This window comes from Primulina tabacum, chromosome 9, assembly GCF_025594145.1.
Source record: "Primulina tabacum isolate GXHZ01 chromosome 9, ASM2559414v2, whole genome shotgun sequence".
NCBI lineage: Eukaryota > Viridiplantae > Streptophyta > Magnoliopsida > Lamiales > Gesneriaceae > Primulina > Primulina tabacum.
Window position 1 is genome coordinate 31,636,001 of NC_134558.1, and position 13,232 is coordinate 31,649,232.

Genomic DNA, 13,232 nt, shown 5'->3' on the forward strand with positions numbered 1-13,232 from the left:
ACTCCCCGGTACCGCTTCGAGCGAACAATTAATCGAGAAGAAGATACTGTTTTCAAAATTTAGCAAATTTTATTCGAGCTACGGTTAATACAATGATCGCAAATCGAGAAAGAAAACCAAAACAGAAAATACAAGGAAAATGAATCTCTGAATTGTATAATGACCTATCTGAAGGCGAGAAGTAGAGAGTGCTAAAAATGCGAATACATAAAAAATCAATGAAACCGAATTTAAGATACGATCAACCTGAGGACGAGTCCGAGTGATCGAATTGCTTCTTCTGAATGCATTTGTTGTAGGAGTCTGTTTGAAAATTATGAGTTTAACGAATCGAAGAAGAGAAAACAGATTCGGCAGAAGAATGTGGAGATCGAACCTCTGTGTTTCAATCGTCGAAGCCGTTGTAGTATCCTTATGAAGGGACTGCCAGGTAGATTCAGATTCACTCCCCGGTACCGCTTGGAGCGAAGAATGAATCGAGAAGAAGAGACTGTTTTCAAAATTTAGCAAATTTTATTCGAGCTACGGTTAATACAATGATCGCAAATCGAGAAAGAAAACCAAAATAGAAAATACAATGAAATTACATCTCCGATTGTATAATGAACTACCTGAAGACGAGAAGAGGACACTGCAAAAAATGTGAATATGTAAAGCATCAAAGAAACCGAATTTAAGATAGGATGAACCTGAGGACGAGTCCGAGTGATCGAATTGCTTCTTCTGAAAGCGTTTGTTGTTGGAGTCTGCTTGAAAATTGTGAGATTAACGAAATGAAGAAGAGAAAACATGTTGGGCAGAAGAATGTGGAGATCGAACCTCTGTGTTTCAATCGTCGAAGCCGTTGTAGTATCCTTATGAAGGGACTGCCAGGTAGCTTCAGCTTCACTCCCCGGTACCGCTTCGAGCGAAGAATGAATCGAGAAGATGAGACTGCTTTCAAAATTTAGCAAATTTTATTCAAGCTACGGTTAATACAATGATCGCAAATCGAGAAAGAAAACCAAAATAGAAAATTCAATGAAATTGCATCTCCGAATTGTATAATGAGCTACCTGAAGACGAGAAGAGGACACTGCAAAAAATGTTAATATGTAAAGCATCAAAGAAACCGAATTTAAGTTAGGATGAACCTGAGGACGAGTCCGAGTGATCGAATTGTTTCTTCTGAAAGCGTTTGTTGTTGGAGTCTGCTTGAAAATTGTGAGATTAACGAAATGAAGAAGATAAAACAGATTGAGTAGAAGAAAGTTGAGATCGTACCTCTGTGTTTCAATCGTCGAAGCTGTTTTCATATCCTTATGAAGGGACTGCCAGGTCGCTTTATCTTCACTCCCCGATAACGCTACGAGCGAAGAATTAATCAAGAAGAAGACACTGTTTTCAAAATTTAGCAAATTTTATTCGAGCTACGGTTAATACAATGATCTGAAATCGAGAAAGAAAACCAAAACAGAAAATACAAGGAAACTGGATCTCCGAATTGTATAATGTCCTACCTGAAGACGAGAAGTGGAGACTGCAAAAAATGCGAATACCTAAAGCATCAATGAAACCGAATTTAAAAAGGATGAACCTGGGGACGAGTCCGAGTGATCGAATTGCTCCTTCTGAAAGCATTTGTTGTTGGAGTCAGCTAGAAAATTGTGAGATTAGCGAATCGAAGAAGAGAAAACAGATTGGGCAGAGCAATGTGGAGATCGTACCTCTATGTTTCAATCGTCGAAACGGTTGTAGTATCTTTATGAAGGGACGTCCATGTAGCTTCAACCTCACTTCCCGGTACCGCTTCGAGAGAAGAATGAATCGAGAAGAAGAGACTGTTTTCAAAATTTAGCAAATTTTATTCGAGCTACGGTTAATAAAATGATCGTAAATCGAGAAAGAAAACCAAAACAGAAAATATAATGAAACTGGATCTCCGAATTGTATAATGACCTACCTGAAGACGAGAAAAGGAGACTACAAAAAATGTGAATACTTAAAGCATCATTGAAACCGAATTTAAGATAGGATGAACATGAGGACGAGTCCGAGTGATCGAATAGCTTCTTATGAAAGCGTTTGTTGTTGGAGTCTGCTTGAAAATTGTGAGATTAACGAAACGAAGAAGAGAAAACAGATTGGGCAGAAGAATGTGGAGGTCGTACCTCTGTGTTTTCAATCGTGGAAGCCGTTTTAGTATCCCTATGAAGGGACTGCCAGGTAGCTTTAGCTTCACTTTCCGGTACCGCTTCAAGCGAAGAATGAATCGAGAAGAAGAGACTGTTTTCAAAATTTAGCAAATTTTATTCGAGCTACGGTTAATAAAATGATCGCAAATCGAGAAAGAAAACCAAAACAGAAAATAGAACGAAACTGAATCTTCGAATTGTATAATGACCTACCTGGATACGAGACTACAAAAAATGCGAATATATAAATCATCAATGAAACCGAATTTAAGATACGATTAACCTGAGGACGAGTCCGAGTGATCGAATTGCTTCTTCTGAATGCATTTGTTGTAGGAGTCTGCTTGAAAATTATGAGATTAACGAAACAAAGAAGAGAAAACAGATTGGGCAGAAGAATGTAGAGATCGAACCTCTGTGTTTCAATCGTCGAACCGTTGTAGTATCCTTATGAAGGGACTGCCAGGTAGCTTCAGCTTCACTCCCCGGTACCGCTTCGAGCGAAGAATGAATCGAGAAGAAGAGACTGTTTTCAAAATTTAGCAAATTTTATTCGAGCTACGGTTAATGCAATGATCGCAAATCGAGAAAGAAAACCAAAATAGAAAATACAATGAAATTGCATCTCCGAATTGTATAATGACCTACCTGAAGACGAGAAGAGGACACTGCAAAAAAAGTGAATATGTAAAGCATCAAAGAAACCGAATTTAAGATAGGATGAACCTGAGGACGTGTCCGAGTGATCGAATTGCTTCTTCTGAAAGCATTTGTTGTTGGAGTCTGCTTGAAAATTGTGAGATTAACGAAATGAAGAAGATAAAACAGATTGGGTCGAAGAAAGTGGAGATCGTACCTCTGTGTTTCAATCGTCGAAGCTGTTGTCGTATCCTTATGAAGGGACTGCCAGGTCGCTTCAGCTTCACTCCCCGGTAACGCTACGAGCGAAGAATTAATCGAGAAGAAGAGACTGTTTTCAAAATTTAGCAAATTTTATTCGAGCTACGGTTAATAAAATGATTGCAAATCGAGAAAGAAAACCAAAACAAAAAATATAACGAAACTGAATCTTCGAATTGTATAATGACCTACCTGAATACGAGACTACAAAAAATGCGAATATATAAATCATCAATAAAACCGAATTTAAGATACGATTAACCTGAGGACGAGTCCGAGTGATCGAATTGCTTCTTCTGAATGCATTTGTTGCAGGAGCCTGCTTGAAAATTATGAGATTAACGAAACGAAGAAGAGAAAACAGATTGGGCAGAAGAATGTGGAGATCGAACCTCTGTGTTTCAATCGTCGAAACGGTTGTAGTATCTTTATGAAGGGACGTCCATGTAGCCTCAGCCTCACTTCCCGGTACCGCTTCGAGAGAAGAATGAATTGAGAAGAAGAGACTGTTTTCAAAATTTAGCAAATTTTATTCGAGCTACGGTTAATACAATGATCGCAAATCAAGAAAGAAAGCCAAAATAGAAAATACAATGAAATTGCATCTCCGAATTGTATAATGAGCTACCTGAAGACGAGAAGAGGACACTGCAAAAAATGTGAATATGTAAAGCATCAAAGAAACCGAATTTAAGATAGGATGAACCTGAGGACGAGTCCGAGTGATCGAATTGCTTCTTCTGAAAGCATTTGTTGTTGGAGTCTGCTTGAAAATTGTGAGATTAACGAAATGAAGAAGATAAAACAGATTGGGTAGAAGAAAGTGGAGATCGTACCTCTGTGTTTCAATTGTCGAAGCTGTTGTCGTATCCTTATGAAGGGACTGCCAGGTCGCTTCAGCTTCACTCCCCGGTAACGCTACGAGCGAAGAATTAATCGAGAAGAAGAGACTGTTTTCAAAATTTAGCAAATTTTATTCGAGCTACGGTTAATACAATGATCTGAAATCGACAAAGAAAACCAAAACAGAAAATACAAGGAAACTGGATCTCCGAATTGTATAATGACCTACCCGAGGACGAGAAGTGGAGACTGCAAAAAATGCGAATACATAAAGCATCAATGAAACCGAATATAAGATAGGATGAACTTGAGGACAAGTCCGAGTGATCGAATTGCTCCTTCTGAAAGCGTTTGTTGTTGGAGTCTGCTAGAAAATTGTGAAATTAACGAAACGAAGAAGAGAAAACAGATTGTGCAGAACAATGTGGAGATCGTACCTCTATGTTTCAATCGTCGAAACGGTTGTAGTATCTTTATGAAGGGACGTCCATGTAGCTTCAGCCTCACTTCCCGGTACCGCTTCGAGAGAAGAATGAATCGAGAAGAAGAGACTGTTTTCAAAATTTAGCAAATTTTATTCGAGCTACGGTTAATACAATGATCGTAAATCGAGAAAGAAAACAAAAACAGAAAATACAATGAAACTGGATCTCCGAATTGTATAATGACCTACCTGAAGACGAGAAGAGGAGACTGCAAAAAAAGCGAATACATAAAGCATCAATGAAACCTAATTTAAGATACGATGAACCTGAAAACGAGCCCGAGTGATCGAATTGCTTCTTTTGAAAGCGTTTGTTGTTGGAGTCTGCTTGAAAATTGTGAGAATAATGAAACTAAGAAGAGAAAACAAATTGGGCAGAAGAATGTGGAGATCGTACCTCTATGTCTTCAATCGTGGAAGCCGTTTTATCCTTATGAAGGGACTGCCAGGTAGCTATGTGGAGATCGAACCTCTGTGTTTCAATCGTCGAAGCCGTTGTAGTATCCTTATGAAGGGACTGCCAGGTAGCTTCAGCTTCACTCCCCGGTACCGCTTCGAGCAAAGTATGAATCGAGAAAAAGAGATTGTTTTCAAAATTTAGCAAATTTTATTCGAGCTACGGTTAATAAAATGATCGCAAATCGAGAAAAAAACAAAAACAGAAAATACAATGAAACTGGTTCTCCGAATTGTATAATGACCTACATGAAGAGGAGACTACAAAAAATACGAATACATACAGCATTTATTAAACGGAATTTAAGATACGATGAACCTGAGGACGAGTACGAGTGATCGAATTGTTTTTTCTGAAAGAGATTGTTGTGGGAGTCTGCTTGAAAATTGTGAGATTAACGAAACAAAGAAGATAAAACAGATTGGGCAGAAGAATATGGAGATCGTACCTCTGTGTTTCAATCGTCAAAGCCGTTGTAGTATCCTTATGAAGGGACTGCCAGGTCGCTTCAACTTCACTCCCCGGTACCGCTTCGAGCGAACAATTAATCGAGAAGAAGATACTGTTTTCAAAATTTAGCAAATTTTATTCGAGCTACGGTTAATACAATGATCGCAAATCGAGAAAGAAAACCAAAACAGAAAATACAAGGAAAATGAATCTCTGAATTGTATAATGACCTATCTGAAGGCGAGAAGTAGAGAGTGCTAAAAATGCGAATACATAAAAAATCAATGAAACCGAATTTAAGATACGATCAACCTGAGGACGAGTCCGAGTGATCGAATTGCTTCTTCTGAATGCATTTGTTGTAGGAGTCTGTTTGAAAATTATGAGTTTAACGAATCGAAGACGAGAAAACAGATTCGGCAGAAGAATGTGGAGATCGAACCTCTGTGTTTCAATCGTCGAAGCCGTTGTAGTATCCTTATGAAGGGACTGCCAGGTAGATTCAGATTCACTCCCCGGTACCGCTTGGAGCGAAGAATGAATCGAGAAGAAGAGACTGTTTTCAAAATTTAGCAAATTTTATTCGAGCTACGGTTAATACAATGATCGCAAATCGAGAAAGAAAACCAAAATAGAAAATACAATGAAATTACATCTCCGATTGTATAATGAACTACCTGAAGACGAGAAGAGGACACTGCAAAAAATGTGAATATGTAAAGCATCAAAGAAACCGAATTTAAGATAGGATGAACCTGAGGACGAGTCCGAGTGATCGAATTGCTTCTTCTGAAAGCGTTTGTTGTTGGAGTCTGCTTGAAAATTGTGAGATTAACGAAATGAAGAAGAGAAAACATGTTGGGCAGAAGAATGTGGAGATCGAACCTCTGTGTTTCAATCGTCGAAGCCGTTGTAGTATCCTTATGAAGGGACTGCCAGGTAGCTTCAGCTTCACTCCCCGGTACCGCTTCGAGCGAAGAATGAATCGAGAAGATGAGACTGCTTTCAAAATTTAGCAAATTTTATTCAAGCTACGGTTAATACAATGATCGCAAATCGAGAAAGAAAACCAAAATAGAAAATTCAATGAAATTGCATCTCCGAATTGTATAATGAGCTACCTGAAGACGAGAAGAGGACACTGCAAAAAATGTTAATATGTAAAGCATCAAAGAAACCGAATTTAAGTTAGGATGAACCTGAGGACGAGTCCGAGTGATCGAATTGTTTCTTCTGAAAGCGTTTGTTGTTGGAGTCTGCTTGAAAATTGTGAGATTAACGAAATGAAGAAGATAAAACAGATTGAGTAGAAGAAAGTTGAGATCGTACCTCTGTGTTTCAATCGTCGAAGCTGTTTTCATATCCTTATGAAGGGACTGCCAGGTCGCTTTATCTTCACTCCCCGATAACGCTACGAGCGAAGAATTAATCGAGAAGAAGACACTGTTTTCAAAATTTAGCAAATTTTATTCGAGCTACGGTTAATACAATGATCTGAAATCGAGAAAGAAAACCAAAACAGAAAATACAAGGAAACTGGATCTCCGAATTGTATAATGTCCTACCTGAAGACGAGAAGTGGAGACTGCAAAAAATGCGAATACCTAAAGCATCAATGAAACCGAATTTAAAAAGGATGAACCTGGGGACGAGTCCGAGTGATCGAATTGCTCCTTCTGAAAGCATTTGTTGTTGGAGTCAGCTAGAAAATTGTGAGATTAGCGAATCGAAGAAGAGAAAACAGATTGGGCAGAGCAATGTGGAGATCGTACCTCTATGTTTCAATCGTCGAAACGGTTGTAGTATCTTTATGAAGGGACGTCCATGTAGCTTCAACCTCACTTCCCGGTACCGCTTCGAGAGAAGAATGAATCGAGAAGAAGAGACTGTTTTCAAAATTTAGCAAATTTTATTCGAGCTACGGTTAATAAAATGATCGTAAATCGAGAAAGAAAACCAAAACAGAAAATATAATGAAACTGGATCTCCGAATTGTATAATGACCTACCTGAAGACGAGAAAAGGAGACTACAAAAAATGTGAATACTTAAAGCATCATTGAAACCGAATTTAAGATAGGATGAACATGAGGACGAGTCCGAGTGATCGAATAGCTTCTTATGAAAGCGTTTGTTGTTGGAGTCTGCTTGAAAATTGTGAGATTAACGAAACGAAGAAGAGAAAACAGATTGGGCAGAAGAATGTGGAGGTCGTACCTCTGTGTTTTCAATCGTGGAAGCCGTTTTAGTATCCCTATGAAGGGACTGCCAGGTAGCTTTAGCTTCACTTTCCGGTACCGCTTCAAGCGAAGAATGAATCGAGAAGAAGAGACTGTTTTCAAAATTTAGCAAATTTTATTCGAGCTACGGTTAATAAAATGATCGCAAATCGAGAAAGAAAACCAAAACAGAAAATAGAACGAAACTGAATCTTCGAATTGTATAATGACCTACCTGGATACGAGACTACAAAAAATGCGAATATATAAATCATCAATGAAACCGAATTTAAGATACGATTAACCTGAGGACGAGTCCGAGTGATCGAATTGCTTCTTCTGAATGCATTTGTTGTAGGAGTCTGCTTGAAAATTATGAGATTAACGAAACAAAGAAGAGAAAACAGATTGGGCAGAAGAATGTAGAGATCGAACCTCTGTGTTTCAATCGTCGAACCGTTGTAGTATCCTTATGAAGGGACTGCCAGGTAGCTTCAGCTTCACTCCCCGGTACCGCTTCGAGCGAAGAATGAATCGAGAAGAAGAGACTGTTTTCAAAATTTAGCAAATTTTATTCGAGCTACGGTTAATGCAATGATCGCAAATCGAGAAAGAAAACCAAAATAGAAAATACAATGAAATTGCATCTCCGAATTGTATAATGACCTACCTGAAGACGAGAAGAGGACACTGCAAAAAAAGTGAATATGTAAAGCATCAAAGAAACCGAATTTAAGATAGGATGAACCTGAGGACGTGTCCGAGTGATCGAATTGCTTCTTCTGAAAGCATTTGTTGTTGGAGTCTGCTTGAAAATTGTGAGATTAACGAAATGAAGAAGATAAAACAGATTGGGTCGAAGAAAGTGGAGATCGTACCTCTGTGTTTCAATCGTCGAAGCTGTTGTCGTATCCTTATGAAGGGACTGCCAGGTCGCTTCAGCTTCACTCCCCGGTAACGCTACGAGCGAAGAATTAATCGAGAAGAAGAGACTGTTTTCAAAATTTAGCAAATTTTATTCGAGCTACGGTTAATAAAATGATTGCAAATCGAGAAAGAAAACCAAAACAAAAAATATAACGAAACTGAATCTTCGAATTGTATAATGACCTACCTGAATACGAGACTACAAAAAATGCGAATATATAAATCATCAATAAAACCGAATTTAAGATACGATTAACCTGAGGACGAGTCCGAGTGATCGAATTGCTTCTTCTGAATGCATTTGTTGCAGGAGCCTGCTTGAAAATTATGAGATTAACGAAACGAAGAAGAGAAAACAGATTGGGCAGAAGAATGTGGAGATCGAACCTCTGTGTTTCAATTGTCGAAGCTGTTGTAGTATCCTTATGAAGGGACTGCCAGGTAGCTTCAGCTTCACTCCCCGGTACCGCTTCGAGCGAAGAATGAATCGAGAAGAAGAGACTGTTATCAAAATTTAGCAAATTTTATTCAAGCTACGGTTAATACAAAGATCGCAAATCCAGAAAGAAAACCAAAATAGAAAATACAATGAAATTGCATCTCCGAATTGTATAATGAGCTACCTGAAGACGAGAAGAGGACACTGCAAAAAATGCGAATACATAAATCATCAATGAAATCGAATTTAAGATACGATTAACCTGAGGACGAGTCCGAGTGATCGAATTGCTTCTTTTGAATGCGTTTGTTGTAGGAGTTTGCTTGAAAATTATGAGATTAACGAAACGAAGAAGAGAAAACAGATTGGGCAGAAGAATGTGGAGATCGAACATCTGTGTTTCAATCGTCGAAGCCGTTGTAGTATCCTTATGAAGGGACTGCCAGGTAGCTTCAGCTTCACTCCCCGGTACCGCTTCGAGCGAAGAATGAATCGAGAAGAAGAGATTGTTTTCAAAATTTAGCAAATTTTATTCGAGCTACGGTTAATACAATGATCGCTAATCGAGAAAAAAAACCAAAAATAAAAATACAATTAAACTGGATCTCCGAATTGTATAATGACCTACCTAAAGACGAGAAAATGAGACTGCAAAAAATGTGAATACATAAAGCATCAATGAAACCGAATTTAAAATATGATGAACTTGAGGACGAGTCCGAGTGATCAAATTGCTTCTTCTGAAAGCGTTGTTGGAGTCTGCTTGAAAATTGTGAGATTAACAAAACGAAGAAGAGAAAACTGATTGGGCAGAAGAATGTGGAGATCGTACTTCTGTGTTTCAATCGTCAAAGCCGTTGTAGTATCCTTATGATGGGACGTCTAGGTAGCTTCAACTTCACTCCTCGGTACCACTTCGAGCGAAGAATGAATCGAGAAGAAGATACTGTTTTTATAATTTATCAAATTTTTTTTGAGTTACGGTTAAGTTGATTTATATACAGAAAGAAATTAGATACTCATCATCATAACCGAAAACTCTGAAAACGGCCGACCTCTGCATTTTGTGACTCTGTTGAGTAACGGAAGAGGAGTAGGAGAGAGAGAGAGAGGGGATAGAGCTCGTAAATATTAGTAAACTTGGTGAACATTTTTTGTTTTATATTAATTTAAAAATTTTAACTAGTGTCATTTGTATTTTTATATATATTTTTGTATGTTAATTTCAAGATAGATATGTGTATATTTATTAGTGTATATAGAATTCTTTAAAATTATTATTGAAACTTTAACCTAGTGTAAAATTAAAATTTTTTATTTTAGTTTTTCAACATGTATATTCATGATATCCAGATGAATCGGACATGAAATACGTGGGTAATTCACCAGATAATGAGGATAATTTTGTGTTAGGAAATTTGAGCAAGGATAATGGCTTCAACTGTAACCTGCAAACAAGTAAAGGAACTCGTGAATGGGCGCTGGAGGAGTGTCTGGCGTATCCACTGCGATGCTTAAGTCAGCAGGTGAAGAAAAAAGTAAGTACGATTGTATATGTGGTAATATACGTAAGTGTTTGAGAATTCAAAGTTCCAGAATCTTTTAAATAAGAAGTATACCTGCTATTTATATGAGGAGATCTCATCATTAACTTGTTTTTAGTGCACACCTGCTATGTATGGTAAGGCGGTTGCCCATACCCTATACTTCTTATGGCTTCTCTCACACGCCAAACCCATGTTGTTCTGACAGATAAGATAGCCCATACCGATACACTCGAGTGTGGTGCGCTTCTCGAGGCAGCCCGGGTAGAAGTTCCCGGGAGCTTGCATGAGAGCCCGGGCGCTCGATTGCCCGGGAATGCCCGGCTGCTGAAGAAGGTAGTTTGCATACTGACTCTGATTTGGGCTATTAATTTAGTATTCCGGATCATCCATGACCCGGGCTCTTATGGGGGTATCACCAACCATCCCTTAAATAGTCGGGCTAGAGTCTTACTCGTTGTCCCGATCAGTCACGTCTGGGCTTAAATAGAAAGATAATTCATTCCAATTATAAAAGCATCGGGGGCTTCAAATATCCCAGAGATGGGATGAGGTACCGAGAGCTTCAATTTTTCGGTTTGTAGATAAGATGTCGGGTGATTTGATCCGGACTTTAAATAAGATGTCAGGGCCTCATGTATCCCGGACTTTAAATAAGATGTCAAGGCCTCATGTCTCCCGGACTTTAAATAAGATGATGGGGCCTCATGTTTCCCGGACTTTAAATAAGATGTCGGAGCTTCATGGCTCCCGGACTTCAAATATTTGTCGTTTAGCATTCTCGGGCAATCAGGATGATGTCATGATGACGCTTGCCCCAGAATTCCAACGGTCTGAATCGCTTTGCATTCCGAGGTAATAATGAGCCTAATGCCTCGATAACCGTGCACGTTCTTTTGCCTACCTGCACAATTTTCAAGATTCATCCTAGCTGTCCGATTCAATTTTAGATCAACGGTGGAGATTAATTCTCTCCACATATATATAACAACACACCCCCTTCATTTGTCACTTTCTGAAATTTCGAATTTATCTCCCTAGCTCTCCGACGCACGGTGCTAAACTCCGCTCAAGCGAGTTTCCGTTCTAGAATTATTCAAAAATCCTCCGTTCTACCATCATCGTAAGTTTTACTCTTCTTCTTTCTTCAAAATATGTCAAACTCTACCTCTTCCACCTCTGGAGCAAATGTGCAAGGTTCGTCGGAATACGAATCGGCGGCGGTTCGCTCTGATCCCTCTCCTTCCCCTCCCCCCAAAATTTTTAAGATTGCCCCTTACCTGAAATCGAAGAAACCGAGGGTAAAGCCTTTGGTTGCAGGTCCCTCTCGGGATTCTAAGAAGGGGAAAAGCAAAGCCCTAGCCCCCAGCCCACCCTCCTCTGAGGCCCTTATTGCCCCGTGGTTTTCTACCATGGCCAACACTATTCGTCCTCGGGCCGAGGAGGAGCTTAGATCCATAGGGTCTATCCCTGCCTCCTTCTCCATTCTTATCCCCGACCCTTCGGACAGGGCAGATAGGCCCCCGAAAGGCTTCTATACTTTCTTTAAGGACCAACTCCATAGTGGTCTTAGGTTTTCCATCCCTTCTTTCTACACCGATGTAGCCCATTTCTTTAAGGTCCCCATAAACCAACTCCACCCCAACTCCTTCCGGATCATGGCCTCAGTCTTTATTCTTTTTAAAATGCATAACCTCCTCATCAACCCTCTCATCCTTTTTTACTTTTTCATTTGTCGCTTCAGACAATGCTTTTTCACTCTCAGCTCGGCTGAATAGCCGCTTCCTTGATGATATCCCTTCTTCTCTGAAGGGTTGGAAAGGCAGAATCTTTTACATAACCCTTCCTTCCCATCCTCCCTGTCTAACCGGCTTCTTATCCAGTCTCTTTTCCCAACCCGACCTTCCTCGCGGCTACAAACTCGAAGAACCCTACACCCAGAGCCACAATCTGATTGAGGAAAGAAAATTATCTTCCTCTGTCCTCCTGGAGGAGGAAAATTTCATTACATACGGGTTGAGTACACGAGCTGAGGACCCTTTGGACAGGATAATTGATTAGGTGGCCGGATTGGGTGCTCAACCGGGTAATCCTCTCTTATTTTCTTTTTTTTTCTTCTTTTAACTCCTTGTTTTACCACAATACTAATTATAACTTTCTTTGCAGGTGAGACCGAGATGCAGACCGCTTTCGCACAAAAACGGGCAGCTGAGAAGGCAGCGGCTGCTGAGAAGAAGAAGGCTGCCAAAGAGGCAGCTGCTAAAGAGACCATGGCCCGAGGGGCCACTGAGACTGAAATCCCGGCCACTACTCAAGTGGCCGAGCCAAGAGGAGCGGGGCCACTTCCCCAAACTACTGCCCCGCCCCGGTCCTCCGAAGAAGATGCAGACCACGTCCCTTTTTGGTAACGCAAGAGAAGGGTGATGAATGCCCCTGAAGAAGAGGTCCCGGCTACCCAAGCTTCCGGGTTGCGCCCTCCCGCCACCAAGCAAGCTTCTTCTTCCTCTCAAACCTCCTGACCACCACCCTCCCAAGCCAACATCTTCCTTGAGGGGCCCTCTCTTACTGGGGTCCGCCTTTTCAAGCTGGAAGCCCTTCAATTTACTCAAGAGGAGTGGCGAACTTCTTTTCTTAAGTCTTCTGAGTTTCAAGCGGCTGTTGAAGACAAGTCTTACAACTACTTCAAAATCGGCTTCGAAAAATGTCGGGAGCAGTTTGAGGAAGAGGGTCTCCTCCCTGTAGATAAGGAGGGCTTCCCGGATATTGATAGAGCCATCGACTCCCTTCCCAAGGACG